This window comes from Aphelocoma coerulescens, chromosome 1, assembly GCF_041296385.1.
Source record: "Aphelocoma coerulescens isolate FSJ_1873_10779 chromosome 1, UR_Acoe_1.0, whole genome shotgun sequence".
Lineage (NCBI taxonomy): Eukaryota > Metazoa > Chordata > Aves > Passeriformes > Corvidae > Aphelocoma > Aphelocoma coerulescens.
The window spans coordinates 95,564,671-95,590,462 of NC_091013.1; the positions used below are offsets into that span (position 1 = coordinate 95,564,671).

The 25,792-nt window shown below is 37.9% G+C and overlaps 1 protein-coding gene and 1 long non-coding RNA gene across 5 annotated transcripts in view; one reads left to right on the forward strand and one right to left on the reverse strand.

Annotated features, from left to right (window-relative positions):
- LOC138112439 (uncharacterized) overlaps nt 1-23,266 on the reverse strand; it is a 130,552-nt gene extending 107,286 nt beyond the window's left edge. For 2 of the 3 annotated variants that reach the window (XR_011151740.1, XR_011151741.1), the window contains exon 1: nt 22,911-23,266. This is a non-coding gene — a long non-coding RNA (uncharacterized lncRNA). The remainder of the gene's footprint in view (nt 1-22,910) is intronic. The other variant, XR_011151743.1, reaches the window with a different exon arrangement.
- Nucleotides 1-25,792, forward strand: part of COL8A1 (collagen type VIII alpha 1 chain) — an 88,694-nt gene that overhangs the window by 11,629 nt on the left and 51,273 nt on the right. For both annotated transcript variants that reach the window (XM_069019407.1, XM_069019398.1), the window contains exon 2: nt 3,924-4,050. The gene's annotated coding sequence lies outside the window, so the exon portion shown is untranslated. The remainder of the gene's footprint in view (nt 1-3,923; nt 4,051-25,792) is intronic.

A 25,792-nucleotide genomic window follows, 5' to 3' on the forward strand; every position in this document is an offset into this window, starting at 1 on the left:
AGTCTGTCTTGGGTATCACCTCCTGTAAATTCAAAATCTAGCAACAGTTCAAAGAAAGATCTTTGTTCAGAGAGCATTGAGGTAATCACAACACAGCTTGCTGGTAAAGGACTGGGAGGTGCAACGCTGGACCAGAAAGGGCCCATGAGAAAGGCTGGGAGATTGACAGTCCAGCCTCATGTGCCTTTGGAGCAAGAGCAAACAGGCATTCCAGTGGTGACAGGAAGGGTGCTGACAGTAATCAAGGTTGATATGCAGAAGATGGACTCTTCTGTGCAGTCGGCTTACTCTAGAGTCCAGGTCTTGGGACAGTGGGGCTGTTCCATTTTCCTTTTAGAGCTAGATATATCAGCACTGACTTTTTCACCTGGTCTTAAATGTAATTTGTGGCTTATGTCTTTTGTACTAACAAGGTAGCACAGAGACTTAAAGGTAGGATAATCAACTACAGATAACTGGTCTCATTGATTGTGTTTCTGTCAAAATTTGTCAAGAAATGCACTCCAAGAAATAGGAGACATTTCCTTTTACGACTAATGCATGCATTTCCACTAGGAAGCTGTAGTTTTGAATTGACATATTCTGAGAAAATGTTTTGCTTAGAAATTCCTGCTTATTCCTTTGGGAAATAATTGGAATTACTTATTAAATATAATCACTTAGAATTGGAAGAAAATCCACTGTCAGGAGAGAACAGTCAGCATTTCCCAAATCATTCTTCTTTCTGTGCCATGCAAATGATCACTTGAAATCACTGCCTGACACAGGTCTTGTAAGAACCTGAGTCCCATTTTTAACCCAGACAAGTGTTAGAGAAAACTGTACTTCTGGAAACTGCACAAGGCAGCCTTCCTAAACTGAGTAGTTTTCCAGCTTTTACAGATCCGCCCATGACAAAGCAAAAACCCTCCTGACTGAATTTACACAGCTAAATAAATAACTTTCTAAGTGTTTAAATATCATTGTGAAAGTAAAAAGATGAAATGTGCTGTATATCATCTCTACAAAACCAGAAGTAGTTATATTATAAATAAACAGAGTTTGCTTGGTATTAGGGACATAGGAAATTCCATTCAAGAACAGACAAATGGCACATCTTGTCTGGTATCCTGCATCTGGCACAGGCCTATAACAGATGCTTAAAATACTTGGCTCCCTTGGTCCCACAATCTCCCCTGTTCCACCTGCCACCAATATTATAAATCACAGTTTTCCTAACCTCTGGTGAAAGTCCCTTCCCTGTTCACTTGCGTAACGTGGGAGGTGGAAGCGAGGGCCAAGGGAATACATATTTGCCCTGTGTGATCCTTATGACACTGCTTGGTACCAACTTTGCCCAAACTGTGGTTCTGACTGCTGCAGAACATGGAAGGCATTGCTGCCTGTGTTGCCCATGTAGCCAAACAAAGCAGCACAGGTAAGGACCGTGCTTGGCTCCAGGGAAAGGGGGGAGCGAACCCCTTCTCACCCTTGTTTGCACCCAGGAGCACAGCTACCACTGGCCTGTTACCAATCAGCTGCTCTCTTTCTGTCAAGGCAGTGCCTCCTAATTGCACCCTACTGCTCAATGACATTTATATTCTGGTGTTGCTTTCTTAGTGACTTTGAAAGTTTAACACATGATGACTGAAAATTAAATGAGTTTATTGTCTCTCAAACAGAGTTCACCTCTGTCCTTATTCCAAAGGTTATCAAAACATGGTTCATCTACCCAGTGGGCCACTTAATGCAGGTTCCCCTCTTTAGCTGGCTGGTGCTTCTGGCCATTGTCCCCAGTGTGATATGCCTGCATCCAACAGAACTGACTGTGACTTCTCCCTTATTAGAAATGTTACTTGCCACAGACGATCTGCTTCATAACCAACATTAAATTCAATGGTACAGTTGATTAAAGGCCTCTAAAACAGACAAATGAAAAACCAAAACATTTCCATTTTGAAAGTTAAAGTCTAAAACCCCCTTTCTATTAATTGCATTAAAGCCTCCCCATATTCCCCAGTGAAATATAATAGTATTTTTAAAAGGCTATAGAGAACTTATGACTATAGGTAAAGCAACCAGCTAGGCAAAAAAAAAAAAAATTGCATTTGAAGGAAAAAAATTGTGTTCCTCAATTTGAGCATGTTGTCTCTAAACACTGCTTTTAGAGACTGACCTAATAAACCTTTACATATTAATAAAGGAAAACTGAATCCTGATGGGTGTGCATGGGCTGTTGGATACAGTTTGATATGTCAGCTTTCTCCATGCTCAAGGATATTCGGATTTTGGTTCCATCCTACTGAATATAAAATTCAGTGTCAAAGGTCTGAATCTAGAGCAGACCTTTGACCTAGCTACCCCAAATTTTATATCTACAAAGGACAAGACTTGGCCACATCAATCTGCTTGAAAGAGTGAACACATTAAAGCTGCTACAGTACCTAGAAGTTTGCATCCTTTAACATATTCCAAATCGATATTACATTCAATGAGGCTCAGTATTAACAGGAGCTCTGTGACTTTCTGTACTTCTTTCCTGTTTCACAAAAGCAATGACTTTCAGAATATTCATTTCAGTCAGGAACAGTTGTAGAGGTTTTTCAAGGCAGACAAATGAGTCAGCCACTTGTTCCAAATAAATGGAAATGGTGTTCCAAGTTTCCTAGACAGCTTTAAAAACTACATACAGCAATTCAGCTGCTTAGTCTATTATGTTCTACATCTCACATTTAAGAGGGCATAAAATCACATGCTTTTTATTCCAGATATAAGTTGTTTTGTCCGCAGCAGTCCATAGCCATCTCATTTTGTCTCTGCTGTTAACATGTATGCTGGCCACCTTACTTGTGCCATTCCCAAGAACACAAGTAGCACTCTTCAGAGTAAAGAGCAACTGCTGAGGTTCCCAGACTGCCATGGATGTCCTAAATAATAGTGAACCAAATTTCTTCATGTCTGTGATTGCATTTTCCCAGTTAAGGAGGATGTTAATATTTTGCTTTCTGAGGAGAAATGCTGTAAACCTCAATTAATATATCCATTACAAAAAGGGCATGAATTACAACTTTAACTGTGCAGTAAAACAGAACATCTGCGTGAATAAATAATTATAAGGAGATATATAAAACTATAAAAATAACTTCTTTACTGCAAACCTTGCCTTAACAAGAAACATAACTCCTTCCTCCCTCAAGAAATCTGAATACACTGACTCATGTCTTTGTTTAAGTGTCATGGTAAATTTGTTCTTTTATAACATGTAGTAGTTTAGCTTTGAACTTCTGAGTTTTGGAAAAGGCAGAGCGGAAAAATGTTTTCATGGGAGAGGAGTGTGCATTCCAGAGCTGTCGACTGTTGCTCGTTTATGAGGCAGGGGAAAAACTACTTTGGTTTTAGGCTTTGGTTGATGCAATTTGTTGTCTGGTATTTTGTGATAAACCAGAGTTTACACTGTACCTTGAAGTATTTCAGTTTTCTCTCTCATCTTTCCAGCTTTTGCTTGTTCAAAATTCTGACCAAGCTTGAAACTGACTGCTGTTGAGAAGAGAAAAATCAGCTGTGTACAACTAGAAATAATGATCCTTTGTAAAATACAAAGTAGTCCAGTGAGAAAATAACTCATAGTTTTCTGTGAATTACAGAGCTGCACCAAAGCATAGTGGAGGAATGCAGACAATACTACTCATAAAAATAGTACAAACCAAAATGTGAGCCTTTCATGGTGTCTTTGTAACCTGAGCAACAGTTTTAAACACAATTTTCCTGGGCTGTTTCATGTTTATTTCATGTATTAACGTCTCATTACATCAAAAAATATTAAAACAGGAAAATAAAATAAACTCTCTGTAGCTTATTTACTCAAGTAAAGTAAAAAGTATCTTTTTGCTCTCCTGCCTTTTTGAAGGCTATTAACATACATTCTTACTTCTTTCTCTTTCTAGAAAAGAAAATGCAGATTGTCAGAATCCTTCAAATTTGATACTCGGCACTGTCACGATCTCTTCATTACTGGATGTTGAGCCTGGATATCAGAATTGGTATAGTGAAGTACTCTCCTATTAAACTGAGGTAATTTTCTGCCATAATTAATGAAAAAGTCTAATGCTGAAACAACGCAATTAATACGTCTTTTAAAGATTCATTTCCCTAGAAAAAATATTGCCACTGGAAAGGATCTATCTTGTCAAAAATCTTCACAGACAAAGGGTAGAAACTACATGAGAATGCTAACCCCTAGCTAGAGATTAGAACTTCTCCATATACAAAGGCAGAAGATGTCAGGGTATTATTCTGAGAGAGGGAGGCTTTGCCGAGGACATCAAACTTCTTTTCGGACACAAATTGAGATCGGTTTCTGCTTATGGGGATGGGCTTCCCTACAGTGGCCTACTTCATAAATATGGCTCACTCAGGAGGAAAACAGCCTTTCTGAAAGCCCACCAGTCACTGGTGAACAGTGTCACGTTTTCCCTCAAGAAAGGAACTTCACACAGTGCAGGGCTGATGCAGGCACAGTGTGTTACAGGAACGTGTAGCTTAGGATGCAGACAGGAAAGCACTCAGCTGCAGAATTAAGTCAAAAAATACAAACTAAGCAGGTGGCTCTGAGGCTCACCCATAAGAATGCAGAGATGTAATTAACTTCAGAACCAAGTTATGCAAAAAAGATTTTCAGAAAGTATCTCTTCCTTTCCTGGCATATCAATTATCAAGATACTGTCAGTTTTCTGTCCATTGCCCTAATAGCATTGCACAACATTCATGGTATATTAACATGAATCCTAAAGATTTAAATGGGTTGTCATAAAATCACCACTCCAGATAAAAAGAAACAAAATGCAAAGATAGGAGCACAGGAAGATGAGCTAGAGGATAGATATATTCTTATAAATATATCCAACAAAGCTGCCACAGGCTACACATTTGCTTTCAAAGTAATGAAATTCCATTACAAAACAGTAACCAACACGGAGGTCATTTAAAGCCTGCCTGTTAAACAAATGATACTCCAATTTTATTTTTTTTCCCAAGGCTTCATATTTCTTACATATTTTCAGCAATTTTTGTCCTATCCATCTCCTAAACCAGCACTTTGGACCACTGAGAAGTTGTTTGCCTAAAGCAAGAACTCTGACTTCAATACCTTTCTGTTATTAATATTCCTTAAGTTACATTCCAGCTTCCAATCAAGGTTTGCTGCAACAGTTTCTCTTTTGATGTGAGTCCACTGTACAGTACCTTGGATCTCACCTAGAATGCACACCATGTCATGTGAACAGTAAGAAACAATATAGCTCAACTTTCCCAAAGTAGGTTGAATCAGGAGTTTTAAGGATAATCGAAACCATATTTTTACCAGCAAACAGGGCCAGTAAGTCACTGAAGCTATACAAATATATTCATATCCATATCCACATTGCACTTCATAAGAAAAAGAATCTCACACCCAGGAACACAAAAAATTCAGAACACTGAATAATTGTGGAACCAAGAATACAGTGGCTTTGCATGAGAAGTGCATCATAAAGGGATTCCAGTAAAACAAGATGAATCTTCAGACTTTGTATAAACTTTTTTTATGCCTTTCTTAGCAGCCATTGGAGAACTTGAGGGATTTTGCATAGAGCAGTATTAATTACAGAAGTATTTATTACTTGTATTTTTCAGGTGACACTTACTTACGTATGAATTGATATACAAATACATGCAAGTATGAAAGTGCATATATGTTTTCAGCAAAGTCTGTCGCTAAATATTTAGGACCACCTGACAGTCTTTGGTAATGTCAATAGATAGGTGCCAGTCAATTTGATATTTTATGTCAGCAGGTTATTCTGCATGTGAGAATACATCTGTGTAAAGGCAAGAGTATATTTCTTACAGATGTTATTTATGTGCAAGTCTTTACAGGACTTGCATCTAGACCAAATCTGAATTTAGGCTGCTGTCACTGACAGCAAAATATACATCTTTGTTCAGTTTCTTCCATGTTTATTTTTATTTTACATACTGGCTTTCTTTTTACTGCTAACTACAAAGGCTTATTTATCAATATAAGTGGAAGTTACCTGAACAGCAGCCAACATAGAACAGAGTCAATAGCAACAATTCATGGCCTTCTTCAGTTTGTTGTGGATTTTTTAATGCTCAGAGCCCATACAGGCAAGAAACTATTTCCCATACTGTGAGATGGAAATATTGCTCACCCCTTTGTAGAATACAAAGAAGAGAAATGAAATTTAAGTGATTTAGTCAAAACTAAGCACTTTCCTCATCGCAGAAAGGCAGTACTGCCCAATTCAGCCAAATTGTGGCTACCTGAAAAAGGGAAGAATTTGATCACCTATGCCTGAAATCACACATTTTTAAATTGTTCTAACCACAGTGTAGGCACAGCTTAACAGAATGATTTCACCATGCAGAGTTATTTCCCACGTTCCTTTGTTACTCCAGTAATGTGAAAAAATTCAGGAACTGGAAAGTCATATGATCCATAGAAAAGAGAATATTGTGGTTTCTAAGAAAAATATTTATTACCAAGCAAGCTATTTTGATTTATTAAATGATAGCTTCCCATCATAGTGTTTTTTGATACAGTGCTTGAAACCACAATGATTTTACAAAGCCAGCACCTTATTTGTTTAAAGGCACTCACTTGTGTTTTTCTTAATAGAAGTATCAGTTCATGACAATGCCAAGTTCATAGAAGCTGGTCCAGGAATAAATTCTTGAAAAATTATTTTTTTCCTAGAGTGTCCATTAAGCCAGGGCAGGCACTGTGTCCCACTGCTGGTCTTCTAACACTAGATTTATAGGATGTTATAATTAACAACAGGTGATGGGCAGCACTACATGCACAGCAAGCAAAGTGAAAAGACTGGCAGCTCAAGAGCCACTTGTGAATCATCAAAGCTTTTCCCTGGATAAACTCAGTAGTAAACCTGATAGGTTTTCTGGCAATTTTTTTGGGTTGGGTTCTTTCTGTTTGGTTTGGTTTGTTTGCTTGGGTTGTTCTTTTATTCCACCACCACCCTTGATCCTTTTTCATACCAAAGATTAGGGACCATCTGTCTGTTTTTACAGTTGTGTAGCTTTTCCACTTCTGTGTTTACTATCTGTAAAATGAGACAAATTATGCTTCCCTACTCACAGAGGACTTGTTGGAGGATTACAGACAAGCCTACAGAAAATTTTGAAACTATGCAGATTTTTAAGAGACACTTGTGTCTCCATTATTCCAGCTCTCTCAAACTTGCATTCTATACAAGTAACAGAAAGAAAAAAAGGTTCAAAACACGTACACCCGCCACTCCAATTTTAAGAAAAGCAGTTCTTCAGCTTAGGACTAAAAAGAAGGGAGAAAGATACTGAAACACGTGAATTGACAAAACAAAAATATATCCAAATGAGTTTTTCTTTGCATAGCTAAACAAATACCTTTTTTTTCCCTTCAGTTGTGAGAATATAAGCAAGGCAAGGTATGTTGGGAAAGGCAATGACTTTGTTTAACCAAGTGAAGAAGAACCAATAGATCTAACCTTTAAGAATAATTCTCAGGGTACTGTCCTGATCTGATCATGGTATTCATGAGTTAGTTACATGTTGTAACATATTAACTATAACAAAGGAGCACCTTATTTTAATTGAAAAACCACATCTGTTTTGGATAACCTACTATGTATTCTTGTGGGCATTCGTAAATACTTTAAATGCACTAACTGGTAGAAAGATATAAAAAGAAATATTTAAAAAGAAAAAATACTTAAAAGAAGAAATATTTTAAAAGAAAAAAATCACTATTCATACTGTAGAAAGGATTGGAGATTTTTCATGGATTTCACGCTCTTGACAATATTCCACGAGTTCCTCTACAAATAACTCTTATATATTAAAATAATTTACACTGAAGCACTTCTAGTGTGTTTCTTCCCTACTTTCATCCTCCCCACCTCAAAATACACTTGAATCAGTAACCTTAAAGCTCTTAGCACTACTATATTAGAGAGCAATTACTGTTATTCTAGATTTATGTTGCCAGGTTGCCAACAGGAACACATGGTGCAGTGGTGAATTTATCCTGCTTGCTGCAGAGTTTGCACTTCATTAAAATTCACATAGCAGTGCTTATCTATAGCTGAGACACAATGTGGCCCAGGGGAACACTTGTTATTCTGGGTAATTAATCAGAGGTGATGGGAAATTTTTCTTAGTGTTCTTGATAATCTCTAGGGCATCATCCAACTGTGAAATTTTGGCCTTACTGAAATGGAAAGCAAGTTTCATCAGTAACTAGGACAGGCCAAGACATTTCTCACAAAGCACTTCACGACCTGGTGTCATCTGGCAAAGTTTCTCAGAACGGTCTTTTTTCAGAGCTGGAGCAGCAGTTCATTTCTATTGAATATTTCACATGCATACATTAAAAGTCCTTTCTTTTGGCAATCATAAGCGTATTTTAAGAAAGGTTCTGCACATTCTTTAGGGTAAATACCTTTTTAAAGGGCTTGAATCTAAGCTCAAATAAAGCCTCTTAGCTCAATGAAATTGCAATCACATCCTCAGTAGGAAATTCCTAGTTTTGCATGGGCAGGGAGAAAATACATTAAACTGTCAAAATGCTTGAAGATTCAAGCACATCGCTTGAAGATTCAAGCACATAGCTTGAAACAGCCTGAAAATTTCCCCTTTCTAGAGTGAGGCTAGCCTCAAAGATAATTTTTTTAATAGAAAAAGAAGAATCACTCCCTCTATCACATATTCAAACTTAAATTTGTGTTACTGAAAAAATAATACCTTAAAAAAACCCCAAAACCCAAACCCAAACCAATAGCATTTTATTGTTACGGTTGCTAGTCACAAGTTTTCAAATTCATTTACTTTGAGATCAAACAGAATTGGGTTGTTCTTACTGAAGTGCTTCAGGATAGCTAAATGTTTACTGCACAAAAGTAGTAGGAAGTTTAAAAAGACTGAAAATATTTTCAGTTCAAAAGAAGAATCTTCCCCAGCCCAAAGGACTATCCTAACATCAGTCAGGTCTCTTAGAAAAAGCTCAGTGATTTAGACAAGTGTTAGAGCTGAAACTGACTCAGCAATTTTATTTCCCTTTAGCTCTTCCAGGTACAACTTTATTATTACTGACTGTAAATGATGAATTAACATTCATTTCACTTTTTTATCAACTATTCATTAGTTTAGCCAATCTTGTCCTAAACCCAAGATTTTTTTCCAGCTGTAACTATTTAAAACAACATTATTTCAAGAGTTACAATATATACCAAATAATTGAATCATGAACAGTTATGGCATATGGGACAGGAATTTACAAGCTAAATTTAAATTGACTGATATTTCATTTAAGTGTTGCTGCAACATAGAGAACTGCTGAACAGATATTGATGGACGGGTTTATCGACACTCACAAAGAGAGCTGCAAGCTTCCTATTCCGTTTTTTGACTGACCCCTGGCTCACAGTAAATTTTTTCTGGTTAAGAACATGCTGTGTTACTGCTGGATGCTCTCATTTTGAGTGTGTTGTACTAGTTTCACTGTGGCAGGAGCTAAATGAAAGCCCATATTCTCAAATTACTAAACAGCATCGCGAATTCTAGCTTGGACATTACAAAATAATTTCTCATTATGATGACTAATACAAGTTCTCCATAATAGATTCACAAAGGGATTAACAATTTTATGAGTTTAGCAAAAGTAACTGGCTCTCAGCATTAACTTCAGCCTTGAAAGTCTATCCTAAACAAGTCATTGTAATGCCTTGGATCCAAAAGACAATCAGTTCTCTTCTTTGCAGGTAGATACATTGATGGATGTAGCTTCTTGATACTATCTCTTCTAAAAGAAAGTTAATGCTGGTGTTTTGGTTTTAGAATGAGATATATCTTACTGATTGGGTAAATTATGAAACAAGACATTTCTGGGGTCAAGTTACCATGTGTCCAAGTGCAGAACCTGAGTGCAAGATGTATAGCCACAATCTTGAGGCACATAACTTTCCCTGAATACTTCACTGATCAGCAGCAAGGCCACCTGCTGCTTGTGTAAGTCTGAGTACAATTTTTATTTGGTGATACATGCCTTAATATAGGAGTTAGGATGATAAACTGGCTACTGCTTGTGAAGTAATGACATGTTGAAGACTGCTTAGCTCCGTGAACTCAAGGATAGAGCTATATGAATTCTGTCTTAAAGAACTCACAATCTTGCTGTTTAACTGTAAGAGACATCCACATTGCTTATCTAATCTGTGTATGTGTCCTGAGATCCTGATTCAGCTCTCTCAGTCTGTGAATGGCTGTAGTTAAAGCAATGTAATACTTTTCACGCTGGGGACAGAATTAAGTCTGTCCCTGATATTTTGTTTAATATTTATGCAAGAGTACATGTGCCTATGGATAAAATTTTCTTGATGGGGAAGTAAAATCAAAAGTCACATAGAAACAATACAAATTACGCTGAATTTGGGCTATAAAAATAAGGGAAATGTAAGATGAAGGCTCTTTACAGAAATAAATCACCTGAAACCTTTTGGTTGAACAGCACAATGAAACCCGTAACCTCTCCAATTCAGCAAAAATATCCTTTATGCTTCTGTTCTCTTATTAAATGAATGAATACTACCAAGCCTGCTAGAGACATATAGGTGGGTGTATGCTTGTCAGGCTAACTAACATCCATATAAATACTGGGACACTTGCTGTCATTGTATCAGGAAAAATTTGTGGTAGCGGGAGAACGAAGGAAATTACATCGAGTCTCTTCAAAAATTATCATGCAAACTTTACAGGTTTCCTTGCACAGAATTATTCACACCACCCCACCAAACAGCTGAGCAGGACTACCCCCAAAACTCTGCAAATATACACTGTAGAAACAAGCTGTATCTATACATATCTGCCTGAGCTTAGTACTACACCTAGCTACAAATTTGGAAAGTAGGTTACAGAATATGCTGACCCTCAAACCTGATGGATTAAAAGAAATAATTATTAATATGATTTCTTTCAAAATAAGTAATTCCCACCTTACAAGATTTTGGAAATTAGTGAGAAAAAGAACAGCTAAAGAGATCTGGATTATTCATAGACTTAGGCAAGATGGAAAATAATTAGATCATCCATCCATTTTCCTGCCAATGCAGTGTTGTTCCCTGCAGTACATTTTCTAATGCTTGGTTTTCGAAGCCCCTTGAGAAGGGAGATTCCAGCATTTCCTTTAGACACATACTGGCACATTTTGTCAGGCAGGTTTATCCTCCCTGTCTTCAATCAAGCATTTCCTGTCTGTTCTTATTTCATCTTGCACTCAAGAATTCTTCCTCCTCCTTAGTGCCAGGGCCTTTCAGGAATCCAGAAGGGACACTCTGCCTGCAGGAACAGATATCCCCAGAACAGGATATTCCATAGCAGGAATAGGAAAAGGAATAGGAAATAGGAAATATAGCAGGAATAGGAATAGGAAACCTATAGCAGACAATTTTAGGAGAACATTCTAGTAGGCTCCTTTTATTGACTGGTCCTTGTGTGCTAGCTTGGCAGGATGCATCTGAAGGGTACTTAACCACCTTGGAACATTTCCAGTTCTTCAGTATGAACTTAGGGGAGAGTATCTGTTAAAACCAAAGGTTGACTGCCTCAGATCAGGTTAGGAGGACTGCTGAATGAACATCCTGCAGTGAAAAATAAGTACTATGTCACTAGTGATTTGTCCCTTTACATATGTGGACATAAGAAAGAGGCCTGAGGAATACAGAAGAATATGGAGAAAAATACTGGCCCAGTGGTGACTGAATACGAACCCATCTGTGCTGGATGGCTGTGCTCAGGAGAGTATCACATATAGGTACAATATTCATAGTCATGCTACAAACACAGTAGCCCACAGCAACTCATTCCAAGCAGTTCTGTTATTGACACAGTAGTTGTGGGAAAAGATTTATTTCCACTCAGCAGGCTGTGTGCAGACTCAGCATCGTGAAATCCTGACGCGTGTTTGTGAAGAGATCCCTCTGTAATTCCTGCAAAAGCTGGTGGTTCCTAAGGAACCACGGGCCAAGTATGGCCTAAGGGTTTTAGACATCTGAAGAATCATGTCAAGACAGGAATTTAAGTGTGGTTTGCTGAGTGGAAGTGTTAAGCTTGTCAGATTGAGTAATACAGCATTTCAACCTGAGCAGTCCAAGTCTGCTACCTTGATGACTACATTGTACAACAGGTCATGATAAATATCATTCTTGGACTAGAGGTTTAGCTTTGTCTTGAAAGAGCCTTGCCAGAGTACTCAGGGATATTTTCTTAGAACAACAACAAATGTTAAATATCTTTTTGTTCTTCAGATTTGAGCAGGTGGACTTCGTAGTCATTGGTCTTGCAAAACAGTTTGCAGCAGGGAAGGATTAAGTTTCCATTACCTAACTCGAAAGACTGGCCAAATATAAAACAAAAATGATGAAAGAATTTGGTTTTAATTTGTTCTGTGTCTTTGAAGGGATAGAAATATTCTTGGATGTGTCCTTTGTTTTGACACATTTATGCCGATTACAAATGGAAGAGCAAAGTTGGAGTATTATTTCCTCCAAACTGTCTCAGCCCCACTTTGTTCTACTGTCTCTGACAGAATCCCTGTGACAGTTCTCTTCTAATGTAATTGTTCTTGAAGGTATTTAAAGCATCCAAAAGAGAAAAGGAAATAGTTTTACAAGTAATTTGTGAAAATCTGGAAAGGATCTAGAACTTGTAACTTATACAAGGCAATGTAATTTTAATAAATCTTCTGCTGCTCTTTTAGAAAAAAAAAGGTAGAGCCAGAAAAGGTGCATCAGGACCTTACCTCAATTAAAATTCAGAGAGCTAAATCAGTGTCTTCCTTTTCTTTTATGTTTTACTGAAACTGTGTTGGGTGCTGCTTACTTCAGCAGCATTAATTTCAGGAGTGAAAGTTAATTAGAAGAAAGACAAGCAAACCTGGAGTGAAAAAAAAACATGCTAAAAGTTAGATGTTTATATACTTCATTTGAAGAGCTGTAAGAACATTCAAAAAGGAGAAAGGCAGAACAAAAGTCCTGTAAAGTGCAAGATGTTTGTCCTGAACTACCAAAAACTGGATGATCATCAACTGACATCCAATTTATATTTTAAAAGATAAGTCAGTCTTTAAAAAAGGGCTTTTTAAATTGTGATGTGAGTAGAAAAATATATATTTGTTACTTCAAAAAGAGGGAAAAAATAATGTAGAGTATTTGGCAGTGCTGAATTATCATTAATTCGCAACACAGTAATCACTGTGCCCACCAGCACACAATGCTTCCTGCTTCAGTGATGCACTCCCTGGGAAGGGGCAGTGAAGCTCCATTGGGCAAATCTGTGCTGCTTCATTTGGTGGTAAATTTAGGTTTTCAATTAATTCCTTCCTAGTAAACTGTGCAAAGGCAGTTCCCGGGAAAGCAATGGAAAACTTGTCCCATTCGAGTGGGCAAGCTTCATCCATGCCACAGAATGTTTCTGACAGCAAATGATAAGGTATCCTAAACTACATTTGAATCTGCACCCTGACAGGAGGTGAAGTAAAGAACAACCATCCACTTGTGGTGAAGGTTATGTTTATGGATAGGACTGCACCTTGGGCAAGTCTCCTCCTGTTAGCGCTCGAGGTAGTAGCTTCAGGGCAAAGACAGCACAGTAACACTGCACAGACTTTAAGATCAACTCGATATTCATGATGAGATTAAAAGAAAAAATACTTTTTATTGAATCAACAGTCACAGCAACTGCGAAAAAGAAAAAAAAGAACACCCTCTTCTTTAGAGCTATGCATGGAAGTTACTGTCTGTAGTACTTCCAGCTATTCAACCAAATGCACAGTCAGTCATAAAACTTCCCGAAAGAAGCATAGTTCCCCTGAAGAGTCAGAGGGGAGAGAAATCAGATTCACAGGCTTTTTCTCCTATATAAGCACAAGAACAATCACGTATTTGTCAGCACTTGTGCGAGGCGCATAAAATTGAAAGGAGGAGCAATTTTAGACACTTGCACCATTTCCACTCCCACCCACAAAAAGGAAAAGCTTCTTTTTTCCTAATTCACTGGAATCAAAGAACTTGTGTGTCTGCTCATTTAGGAATTTATCATCAGAAAAACAAACAAAAAAGCAAAATCCAAAAGCCCAAACACCCCACAAAAAAACCCCAGACAGCACACATCCCCAAACACACCACAATCAGTTTGATAGGTAGGTATAAAACAGATATGTGGGTGAGCAATATAACGCTGGTTAAAGCTATTTGATTTGCACCCTAGCGAAATAGATGAAGTCTGTTTAATGAGCCATCATCTTTCAGAACACAGGAAGAATATTTTCTTGAGGTACGTTTCCTCTTTTCCTCTTATTACTCTGATTCCACAGCTTGAGCTACTGCTTTGATAAAAGCAGAGGAAAAAAAGCTTTCTAAGTCCAAATTCCCTTGAGTAACACAAGAATATTCACATCAAGAATATTCACAAATACTTTGCAACAGCTTCCAAGCTCAGTGATGGCATTCCCTTGAAACAGTCCAGTGAAGAGATGAAATCAAGTAAATACAACAAACTGTAATGTGTTTATAGTATTTTTGTCACATCTAAAATAACTTCTTTTTAACGCAATTATGTTGTTCCTGGAAAGACTCACTGCAGAGACAGATCACAAGCTGGTTCATTCCCTTTTCCTGCAAAAGAATCTTTGTTCACCAGACAGAACTCTTGTAAGGCAAGTGACTTCTAATTCAGTTGTGGGCAGCTTTATGACTCTCTACATGTGCATGAACCACCTTCTTTAATAAGCCTTGGGGCTTTTACTTTGAACAGAGCAATTGAAAACCTCTGCGGCTAAGCAGTTGTCAGTATGGGTCTTCCAACAGACACCAGCTTGACATAAACCATTTCCATTTATATTTCAGCTGATATTCCATGCCATTTATTTCATGGATGTTGCCTCATCCCAGCTCCTTGAGCTGCTCTGCATCATGGAACCCAACCCACTGGAAGTGCAATTTGTGGCAAGCAGTAGAGGCCATGAAAGCTGATGAAAAGCTCACTGCTGTTTGTGCTGTCCATTGCAGCACCAGCTCGGCCTGCAGAGCTTGGTCAGGTATTTTAGCAATGCCACAAAAACCACAGCCCTCCCAGCTCTGCACACAGCTACACAAACCACTGTCGCTCTTTGGGTGTGAGCAATTGCTGACAGCACCTAACTGTGAGGAGCAGAGGGTGCATTTTGAGTGTGGAGGTCACAGTCAAGTCCTCTAAGGAAAAATTCCAGTGACTTTAGCGCCCACACAAAGCAAACATACTGGCTAATAACACTTGGTCTCCCTTCTCTGTCATATATGACACTTAAGCTCTGCCAGCCACCTCAGAGTTGCTAAAATAAATAGCAGTGCTACTAGCTGGTACTGTTTCCACTTGTTTCACCCCCCATTCATGCTGTCAAGTTTCTCTAAAAGAAAAAGAAACCCTGTTTTTTTTGACAGGGAAGGAAGGCCTCAACTTTGTATCTGCTTTCTTTAAATTACCAAAGCTTACACGTTATGTAGTAATATTCGTCCAGTGAGTTTGACACATGTGACAGTATTTAATTTAATACAATCAGTCTATGCAGAATAATTTGCCCAGACAGCAGTGTGCTAGGTTGCATGATGTTCAGACTCCCTCTTTGTGTTGTCCATGCTACACAAACAGTACACTCAAATCAGGAAGATGTATTATGTCAGATACACTGCTTTCTCTTCTTTAAGGACATTCTCTAAAAAACTTAAAAGAAATAAAACCATACAGACCTGAACTCCAAGCCTGTTCTCACACAATTGTTGTCTTTCTTTCTTTCCTTCCTTCCTTTTAAACTATTTTGGTTTTATCCCATGATTTCATCCAAGTTTTACAATTGTTGTATTTTGGAGATAGGACATATGGTTTCTTAAAGGAGTTTCCCACTTCCATGGCAAGGTCTCTTGAACATTTCAAATTAAGTGTTTCTGTTAAGCTGTATGTAAATTTGCATGTGATACCTCACATTTGTTTTATTGGTTTCGTAGGGGAACTCAGATTCTGCTTTTCTTATGAATATCTAATAGAAAGATTCCAAGGCAAAAACACAGCTAAAGCAGCAGTGAGGATGCTTTAGTATTTTGTAATTTATTTCTGCAGTTAATTCCTTAGCTGATTCATCTGATCTCTGACTGATTTCACAGGTCACTGGACTTGCCAACACATTTTTGCTCTGAGCCACTTCTTAGCCAGACCAAAAAAAAAAGTATCCTCAGAAAGGAAACAAACCTGTCTTTCTACCTCTGCTGCTAAATACAAGACAGGAAATAATTATGAGAGACAACAAAAAGAGTAAAAGTACTTCCTGTGCATAAGCACACATGTACTCTATTCCATGAAGGAGTTAATTTAATGCATAAAATTCTAGGAAATATTCCAAACCCAACAATACTTGACTGTTCAGTCCTGGATCAATACTTCTTTATGCACTTTAAATGTATAATAAGAAAGCAACCTCTGAGCTAAAGGGCTTTATATTCCAAGCTAGATCCTCTAGTCCTCCATCAGATGCCAATGGGATTCACAAACCTGTCAATGTTACAATCTATTCCTCAAAGTGAAAAAAATTCTGCATTTAAACCAAAATATCCTGTTACAAGATACTCAGGTTAATATTCTATTATAAATGTAGCCAAAATGTCCTGCTACGACAAGTGCTCCCTGACAGAAGTGCTCCTCTTCATAGTGTGATAGGGACAGATTATACAACAGTTTTCACATCATTTGTTGGGACACCATTCACCATTTTCTGTGGATATGAAACTTATAAAACGTTAGCATTTATTTATTTCTACCCAGGCTTCAGTGCACTAAATGAAACAGACTGGTTTATTGGCATCTATAAGATCTTAAATTTATTATAGGATGAATCTATGGTAAGTTCAAATGCTAACTCAGTTAGGTGTTTACATGGGGTCTTTGCACAATGTTTATGAGATGAAGTTTGAAGTAAAACCCAGACATGTTCTGTTTCTGTTTTGTACCACAAAGATTGCAGTGCAGCTAGGAAACATACTTCAGTGAGTCACATCTTGGAAAAGAAAAAGATAAATGGCTAAAAATGCAATAATAGTAGGATATCTGGAAATAAACACTAACTGAGCTAGCAGACTTTTTTGTAGTCCTTCTCACAATCACTTCTAGTCCATGTTCAGGATGTTTCTTCTGCTATGCAACTTAAAAAGAAGGGAGACAATCACTTCTCTTGATGACATTGCATCTTTAAGAAGGGCAAAAAGCAACAGAATTGGTGTTGCTGTCCTGTACTCAGCTGAGAAAGGCTGTAGAGGTTTAAACTCCAGGTATTTGCCTTTGCAGCATCTAGCTTACCAACAACCCTTAATGTTTAACTTCATTTCAGATCTCAGAGTTCCTTGCTAACATAATTAGCCAGTGCTTTAGTCTTGCAAAGACACACAGCATTATGCAGGTTCCCCTGTCACAAAGCAGGAATTGAAAGCAGGAATTGCATATGCACTTAGAGCAGCAGAAATGGAGAGGCCAAGCAGCAAAAATGCTGTTGGTATCATTATATACCTACAGGGGTTTTATTTGCACAGGGGTATTCTTTACACACTTACACACAAACATCAAAGGAAAAAGGAGAAAAGGTTGCAATACATCATGAAATACAATTAATTTGTCAAAATTAAGGCCCTTGCAATTCTAACTGTTCACTCCCCTGCTTTTTGGCCGGGGTAGGAACTGTGTAGAACACAGTCCAGTTCCTCTGTAAAGCAGAGGAGTTGGGTAGGTTCTACAAGTAACTTTCTGGCAGTGTTTGGCTCCCAATGTCTCTTCTTCACCTAAATACATTCCAACAGTTGAAAGATTTTGAGTTAGGCCTACATCCTTTGTCACAAGAAACACTGCCTTACTCATCTCCTCTGCCTCAAAGCAGGGCTTTCTTACATTGCAGAGGTTGAATCAGAAACAGGACAAAAGTAATCTTTAACCTGAAGCAACCTTTTTTTAAAATGTATTACTAGAACAGCTGCTTGCTGCACACATTGCATTTGCAAGCATATACTGTCACCTTTTCCAAGTCACTAGGAATATATTTTGAAGCAGAAGCAAAGGGAAAAATATCCAACAAGTCATCTGATTTATTGCAGTAACCCTCATATACATGCAGTGTTAAAGTGATCATATGGTTGGCTGTAGAAATGCTATGTAATTCAGTTCAGTGGAAAGGTTTAAAGGATTAAGTGATACACATATGCTTTTGTAATTACATCAATATGTTTAAAAACCCAGTTTTTTAAAAAAGTGCTAAATCACTGTATAGGATATGCAAGTTAAACCAAGAGCCTACTTTGGAGAGAACAGTGAAAAGATATATTTGCCAAGTTAGATAGCAAAATTTTGGCACCTCTGAAGACCTGGAATGTGTCTACACGTAGGTGTGATTCAAAACAGTATACACACATTTCCAACAGCAAGATCTGCAATTCCTCACCACCCTACCAAAAATGCTGAAGGATTCTGATAGTCTGTGTACTGCCTTGGCTGAGCCTGTGTGTTCCCTGGTGCCAAATGCCATTCTGAGTGGTTATAGACTCCTGCATGAGTAGCAGGACTTAGTACCCAAGAAGTCCCTAATGCTGTGTTATTCGTGAGAAGTAAAGCATGGGGGCTTACCTTTCTTTTTATTAATTTGTTTGGGCTTGGGTTTTTTTGTTTGTTTTTCTAAAAAGCAGTGCTTATCTAGAATGATGTTTCCTGGTCTATCCATCTATTCCTCCCCTGAACAACTTTTGAGATTGCTGGGCAATTTGAAACTCATCCTGAAAGATGTCTAAAAGAAAACTGTATCCTTGCACAAGTTCCTGAAAGTCAGTGGGTGAGCAGTGGGTAGAGACACAACTTGGCATCTTCACAGACGGAAAGGCAGACAAGATTCATCTGTTAGTCATTCAGTTTGGCCTCAGGAAAGCAAAGAATGCAAATCCAGGAGAAATCAAAATTCATTGGTTTTGCTGCTCACATAGCAACTTGGAAAATCCAAATCTTGCTATCTTGGGTGATACATAAACAAACCATTAGGGATCTAATCCTGCTTCCTCAACTATTGATTGCGGTTAGAAGGGAACATCAGTAGAAATACAGTGAGACAATACAGTTTAGGAACTCACTCTTGTATTCCACTCCAACACCAAATCTTCCAAACATCAGCCTGTTGGTTGGGTTCTTTTGTGTTGTGTTTGTTTGTTTTAAAGTGTCACAGGACAGTTACATGTTCCAGAAGAATGGATTTTTCTTTAGGGAATATCTGCTTGATGAGACTACTCCTCGAGGACCCAGTTTAGACTAATGATACTAAATAGCAATGACAAACACATAATTCAGTTTTAGCAAGCATTCTGCTTCAGGGTGATCTGCATGGCAAAAAAACAGAATACATTACAACATTTTTCATTGGCTTAACTTGTCATGTAAAATCAGGCTAGGACTCCCTTGTAGGCTAACTCAGACCACAGCTCTTGGGGTGGCATCTAACAGTAATTTCCATTAACAAAGCAGATATTTCCCTGGTTAGGCTGTACACTGAGCAAAGGAGAGATAGGGATAGGCTGGTCTTACAGGAAAAAAATGCTAGGAATAATCCATTACAAAAAAGCAGACAGGAATAGGAGTTTCTATCCCATTTTGAAACTACCTTTTGCTAACATCAAAAAATGGATTCTTTTTTGAGTTTGAGCATGATGGAAGAATTTACCAACTCCAGTCCATTATTTAACCTAGTTTTGACTTGGGTTCCATGTTTCCTTGAATAAAAAGTTACAATGATCTGCCATAGCTTGTGTCCTGTGGGGAAGGAAGTGTTCAAAACTGCTTAAGTGATCTGAATGCTTACTTCCAAAACTTTTTCTATGGGTCTGTTAGATTCTGTGTAAACCCTATGACAAAATATGAATCCTGATCATAAAAAATCTTAGCTAGGAAAAGATGAAAGATGTTTTTTTCTCTTCATTTGTACTAAAGTGTTATCTTCTCTTAACAAAATGTTTGCAATCAGTTTGTAATCAGAATTTTATTTAAGTAGATTCAGACTTTAGCATCTGATGTTTGATGTTGAAAATATAAGCTGTCCTTAGGGCACACATATATTTCAAATATAATTTCTTCTTGACTCAGTCAGGGAATGCTCAGCCTCACATTTTAAGGGACAGAAGTAGCCATTACAGGTTTAAAACCTGATTTCAGATGGCTTCAGCTGGAACTGGCTGCTAAAAAGAACATGCCCAACAAACACATTTGTCATTTAGAACTTGAGCAAAGAAGCCTAAGTGTCCAGATGAACATTTCTGGGTTTTTTTTCCTACTGCTAGTGCTTGTTCAGAGAGACAGGCCTACCAGGGTAGCTGAAAAAGACAGGCTTACCAGGGTGGCTGAGTGAAAAAATAGGTTGCCATGTTAAGAATACCACTGACCATGGCATAGCCAACATACACAGCAGACTCTTGCTATTATGCTGAAATAGTCACATTTCTGTCTAGCTTTCCTTCCCATGTACTGCCTGCATCCAGCATCCTGCCTCAGTGGCATATGTGTCCTACTGAATCAATTAGGAGGAATGGTAATTATTCAGATCCTCTTAATTATTTATTCTTCTGCAGTGCACATATTAGTGCCTGGTCCTTCCACTGCTCACTCATCTTCAGCAGTGAGATTCAGCTAGTTTTCCAGATGCAAATTCTTTTGAATATTGTGCTCATTCTTACCATGACAAATCAGGGACACACATTACCTGGGTACCAGACCAATGGTAAGATAAACACAGAATTTGTGGAAGAAGAACAGCCTGATGTTCTACCTTTTTAAAAACAGAATGAGTCCTTTCCACTGCTCATTTTTTTTTCCTTATGCACAACCTTCCATTTAGCAACACATTTTAATCTGGAGGACAATTTAAAGCACTTCAATTTAAACAATTTAAAGCACAGTAATGAAATAGATGTCAGAAAAACAGAGCAACCATCATTCTGATCTACGCATGTCCCACAGGATGCAAAACAGATGCCAGTGTCCAGCAAGAGGACTGTGTACTAAGTTTGCTTGAAAGAAAATGTGAAGGAATTGTTGCACTGTTGAAAAAAAAAAAAAAAAAAACAAGCCTTGCCTGAGAAGAGCTGTACACATAGTGGAAACCTGAAAGCTTATCATGTATTCTACTATATTTACTACTATTGAAATACAAGATTCTGTGTTTTAGTTTTTTTATCTAGTCCTATTCATAATCTTAAACATTAAGCAAAATGAATTAGTAACAGAACACCTTATAAAACAGTAAAACATCCTTTAAATTGTTGACATCTACAAATTTGGAAATAAGCAGTAAATTACCAGAGAACAGACTGCAGAAAAGAGAGAAAGTGGTCATCAGCCTGTCATAAGCAGTATTGCCTCTTACAGCAATAAATAACTTTTCTTCTAACACTCTGTCAGAGTCCCTTCTCTCTTACCTTTGTGGCTTAGAATCTTATCAGCATCCACTGCAGGCATATTTCAAGCTTCACAGTTTTCAAACATTTGCATTAAGTTCTTAAACTTTTACTAAAATATGGAAACCATCTACATAAGGGCCCAGTTTAACACTTTGCCTTCAGGTAACACTCCTACTTTCTTGAAAACAGGGCTTTGCTTAAGATGAGTCAAGCATAGACACCGTTCACAATATCCACAATATCTGGTGCTTTCCCGCTGGAGATTATTTAGAATGAAAAATAGAAACAGGAACTATGCTCTTTAAACTAACTCTTTACAAACAAAACCATCATAATTATAAATGCCTTATTTCCTCATCACAGTATTATTTTGTTATCAAACTCAAAATGATAAAAGGAACGAGATGGGTGGCATCAAATCAAGGCATTTCAAGAGCCTTTGGTGCAACATGGTGCTTCAGTGTTTTGTAAATCCACCTCTATAGTCCAGAAAAACATGGGAAACACCAGATAGATTATTTTGCCTATAGACAGGTAGAAGACATCCCCTCAGAGGAGAAACAAAAGATACTTTCCCTCCCAGGCCTGGGAAGAGACAGACATAACAAGTAAGCACAATAGGCTTAGCTCCCTGTGCTCCATCTTCTACAGTCACCTGCTGAAGTGGCCCTGGTCGTGTTTGAGGTTGATATGTCATTAAAATTATAAATCTGTTGATAATTTTCAAAAGTATTTTTTAACCTGTTCAAAACCTACTACATTTGAGTTACATTTAATTCATGTTTTTCAGGGTTATTTCAAGCCTTCCTGAAATATGAGGCTCACAAGCAGATTTACCAAATAAGATGTAAACTTCTAATATAATCCCTCCCATTTCAGGAGACCTAACCAATACCTTTATAACATCTCTGCCTTCATTTTATTAACAGATACAGGATGGAGAAAGTGTCTGCATGTATGTATAGAGAATAGGGAAGTTGGCAAATTAATTCAGAAATGGTTAAACGCTCATCCTACCTTCCCTCCTTCCTCCCCACCCTCCCAAAAAAGTACAAAACCAAACCACAGCACTTTTTAGAGGCCAAAAAACTGAAAATCATTCCTCAGTTAGTGTTATTTTTTCAAAGTGTGCTATGGCAGATTATGTTACCAGCATGAATTCTGAAAACCATTTATATATGTATATATATAAAAATATGCACACTCGTTATTACTTTTCCCCCAAAAGAATGACACTTAAACAACAAATATAAACCCACCTCAAAAGCCTTAGCATTTCATTCTGGTTCAGAAATGCATCTTTCCATTTTCACTGTCTCCTTAAGTGTGGCAGAGAAAAACAAATAAGAGTATTAAAAAAATACAGCAGGAATCAAGAGCACTTACCACTTGGAAGAAGGAGGTGTAGCAAACTGCAGCCAGCTCCAAAATGGCCCCGCTAGGGCTGTAGCTTCTTGGCTCTACCAATAATGAGGAGAAAGCCACAAAAGAAGCACAGTGGGGAGAAAAAAGTTCTTGTTGCAGTCTTGCCAATTTTCAGATACGGTATTTTTCATTAAGAGCTAGATGTCCTCAAGAGACTATATGATTTTTGCATTTAGAAAAAAACCCAAAGAACCCAGATCTTTTTGATTAAAACATATTTACATAGAAATGCAAGCACAAAGTATCAAAACAATCCTCTTGCATCCAGCTTCTGAAGCACTCTAAGGACAGGGAGGTGGAAATAACACACCACAGAAAACGAGCTGTGGGTTAAGTGAGACCAGGTGTACCTCAGTACCAAGGTTCTGTTTGCACTGAAGGAGTTAGCAAGTGTTTTCTATCATCACAATTCTACTAGTTTCTTCCTGCATCTTATTTTTTCATGGTCTGCTCTTGTTATTTATTCAGTATCAAGAACACTTTCTGGTGTTTTTCAAATGTTGTACAAGGTCCAAGTCATTAAATATATTTAAAGCTAGTTAATAACTAAACAAGCTTCTATAAGCTCCTGGAAAGTAGCTGAAAATTATCTCTTAAGATGAAACTGAGTAAATTTAGGCCTAATTTCATGCAGGAGTCAGGACACTTGCAAACAGAGAAGTGGCTGGTAGCCAGCTAGGAAATGAACTTCCAGTGCTTTGGCTAATTTGTGATATCTGCGCATACATAAGCACTGTAATAAACATAAGATGATTTCTCTCTCAGCAAAAATAAGGAATCATTACCTCTGATTTTATTTTTGAAAGACAGGAGTAGATAAATATATTAGCAGGGGCAGTGTGGGGAAGAAAAATCTCAGGTTATCTTACAAAAAGTTGTTCATTTGCCTGTTAGAGAATAAAATGAGGCTTAACTGCAACATGCATACTTCTGACTGAAACTGTAACCCTAAAACCACCAAAGAGCTGCCACCTAAGCATGGGGGGACCTAAAGTTCAAAGATGCCTTACTTCTAGAACTTTCTTCTGTGATGGGGCCACTTGACTGGAAGAACATGAAAGACAAAGAAATTTATTAGGAGACTAGTGATGCTTGAAGTTTGAAGTTCAATGAAAATAAGAACATACGAAAATAAGAATCTGTGTCTCAAGAAAGGCTTATTCCTACTTTGTGACTTTGAGAGGATGTTCCTTTCATGTAACACAAGACAATTTTGCAGGAAGATATAAAAAAAGGAAATCAAAACTTGTCAGAGAAATGAAGCAAACTTTGAAATCTGAATGAAATAATATTTTTCAATGACCATTTCCCCATCCTTACACTCCTATGCAAAGAACATGCTTGAATCTGGAAGTTAATCACATTTATATGAACTCTACTTCACATTTCTCACATTGAACCTGACCTCTGGTGGCTTCAGGCATGAAATCGGAAGTTGGCCCTCCCTTTCACTTAGCCTCACTTCTTTCAGAATGACTCAACCGCAAAGTTTGTTACTTAATTCTGTTCCATAAAACAGTTAATCCAGACCTGACCTCTGTACATCCTACTTCTGGCACAGTTTGACTGGTGAAGAGCTGATCCCATGCACATATGGCTGGCTACTAGTGATTTGCTTTAGGTTTCCATGGAATCAGCGTAGACAGGAGGGATTTTTTTTTCCCTAATTATCCAGTCAAGGAAGAGTATGGTGAAAAAAATCAAATAACTCTCATGTTGATCCCTGCACCAACCTCATTTGCACAATAGTTATGGTCCTAAAACAATAACTTTTCCAAGTCAGCAGGCTTAAGGCAAGGGCACTGCCAGTCACTCCTTCTGCCAAGGGAAATTCATGTCCTCATGCAGGAACTCATTCCTGACCATCAGTACCTACAATTTCCTCTGAAGAAAGTCAGAATGAGAAATACCTGCAAGACAAACTAGCCTTATGCATATATTATATGTCCATAAAGTATTACTGTTCTCATCATTGTAACAGATCATTAGTATTCCCTAAATATTCACCTTATTTGTATGCATATGATAGAAGCTCTGTAGCTCAGTGCTGTAACACCTAGTCCCTAACCCCAACACAAAAATACTGAGTGCCTGGACTAAGGTGCTTAAATCTGTGCTTAGCCACAAAATGCTGAGCACAACAAATAATTCTCCAAGTCTCTAGAAAGTTTTGATGCTCAGCACCTCTGAAAAGAAGCCAGGCTTCAGGCAGTGACATTTGGAAAATGTTGGCCAAAGCTCCTTGGTTAAGCTCTCCATATCTTGTTAAAGGATTTTGTAAACATGAAGCAAACAAGCAATCATTGTGTGGGCTGAAGGCAGCAGTGCTTGAGATACACACAAAGGAGCATTTTGATTAGAAGGATGTGATACCAATTCAACATTAGCTTGAGGTGGCTGAGAGGAGTCCACCTGATGGCTGATAAATGCAAAGGCACATAGACCTGAAGTTTCTTACTTCTGTTTGTTAGTTTTTAAGAATCACAAGTTTTGTTTTCCCCATTCCATGGATTAAACATGCAAAGTCCTTTATACCATACCTGAGGGCTCAAATAAGGCTTTGCCCTTATGATAGGCAGCACTGTGATTTATGGAAGAATTTTTGGAAGATTTGTTAGAAAAGCAAAAGGCAAAAGGCCCAGACACTCTAACTGTACCCTACGTACCTCATAGTTGACCCTTTTCTTTCTCTGTTGCAGCAAATGCTTCTTTCCTTCTAAAGTTTTTAGGGATTGTTCTGGCAAAAGAGAGATACCCCTTTACACATCATAGCATTCACCAGTTTTTTTTTAACTCAGGACAGTATTTTTCTGTTGGCTAATTGCCATAACTTATGGCCACCT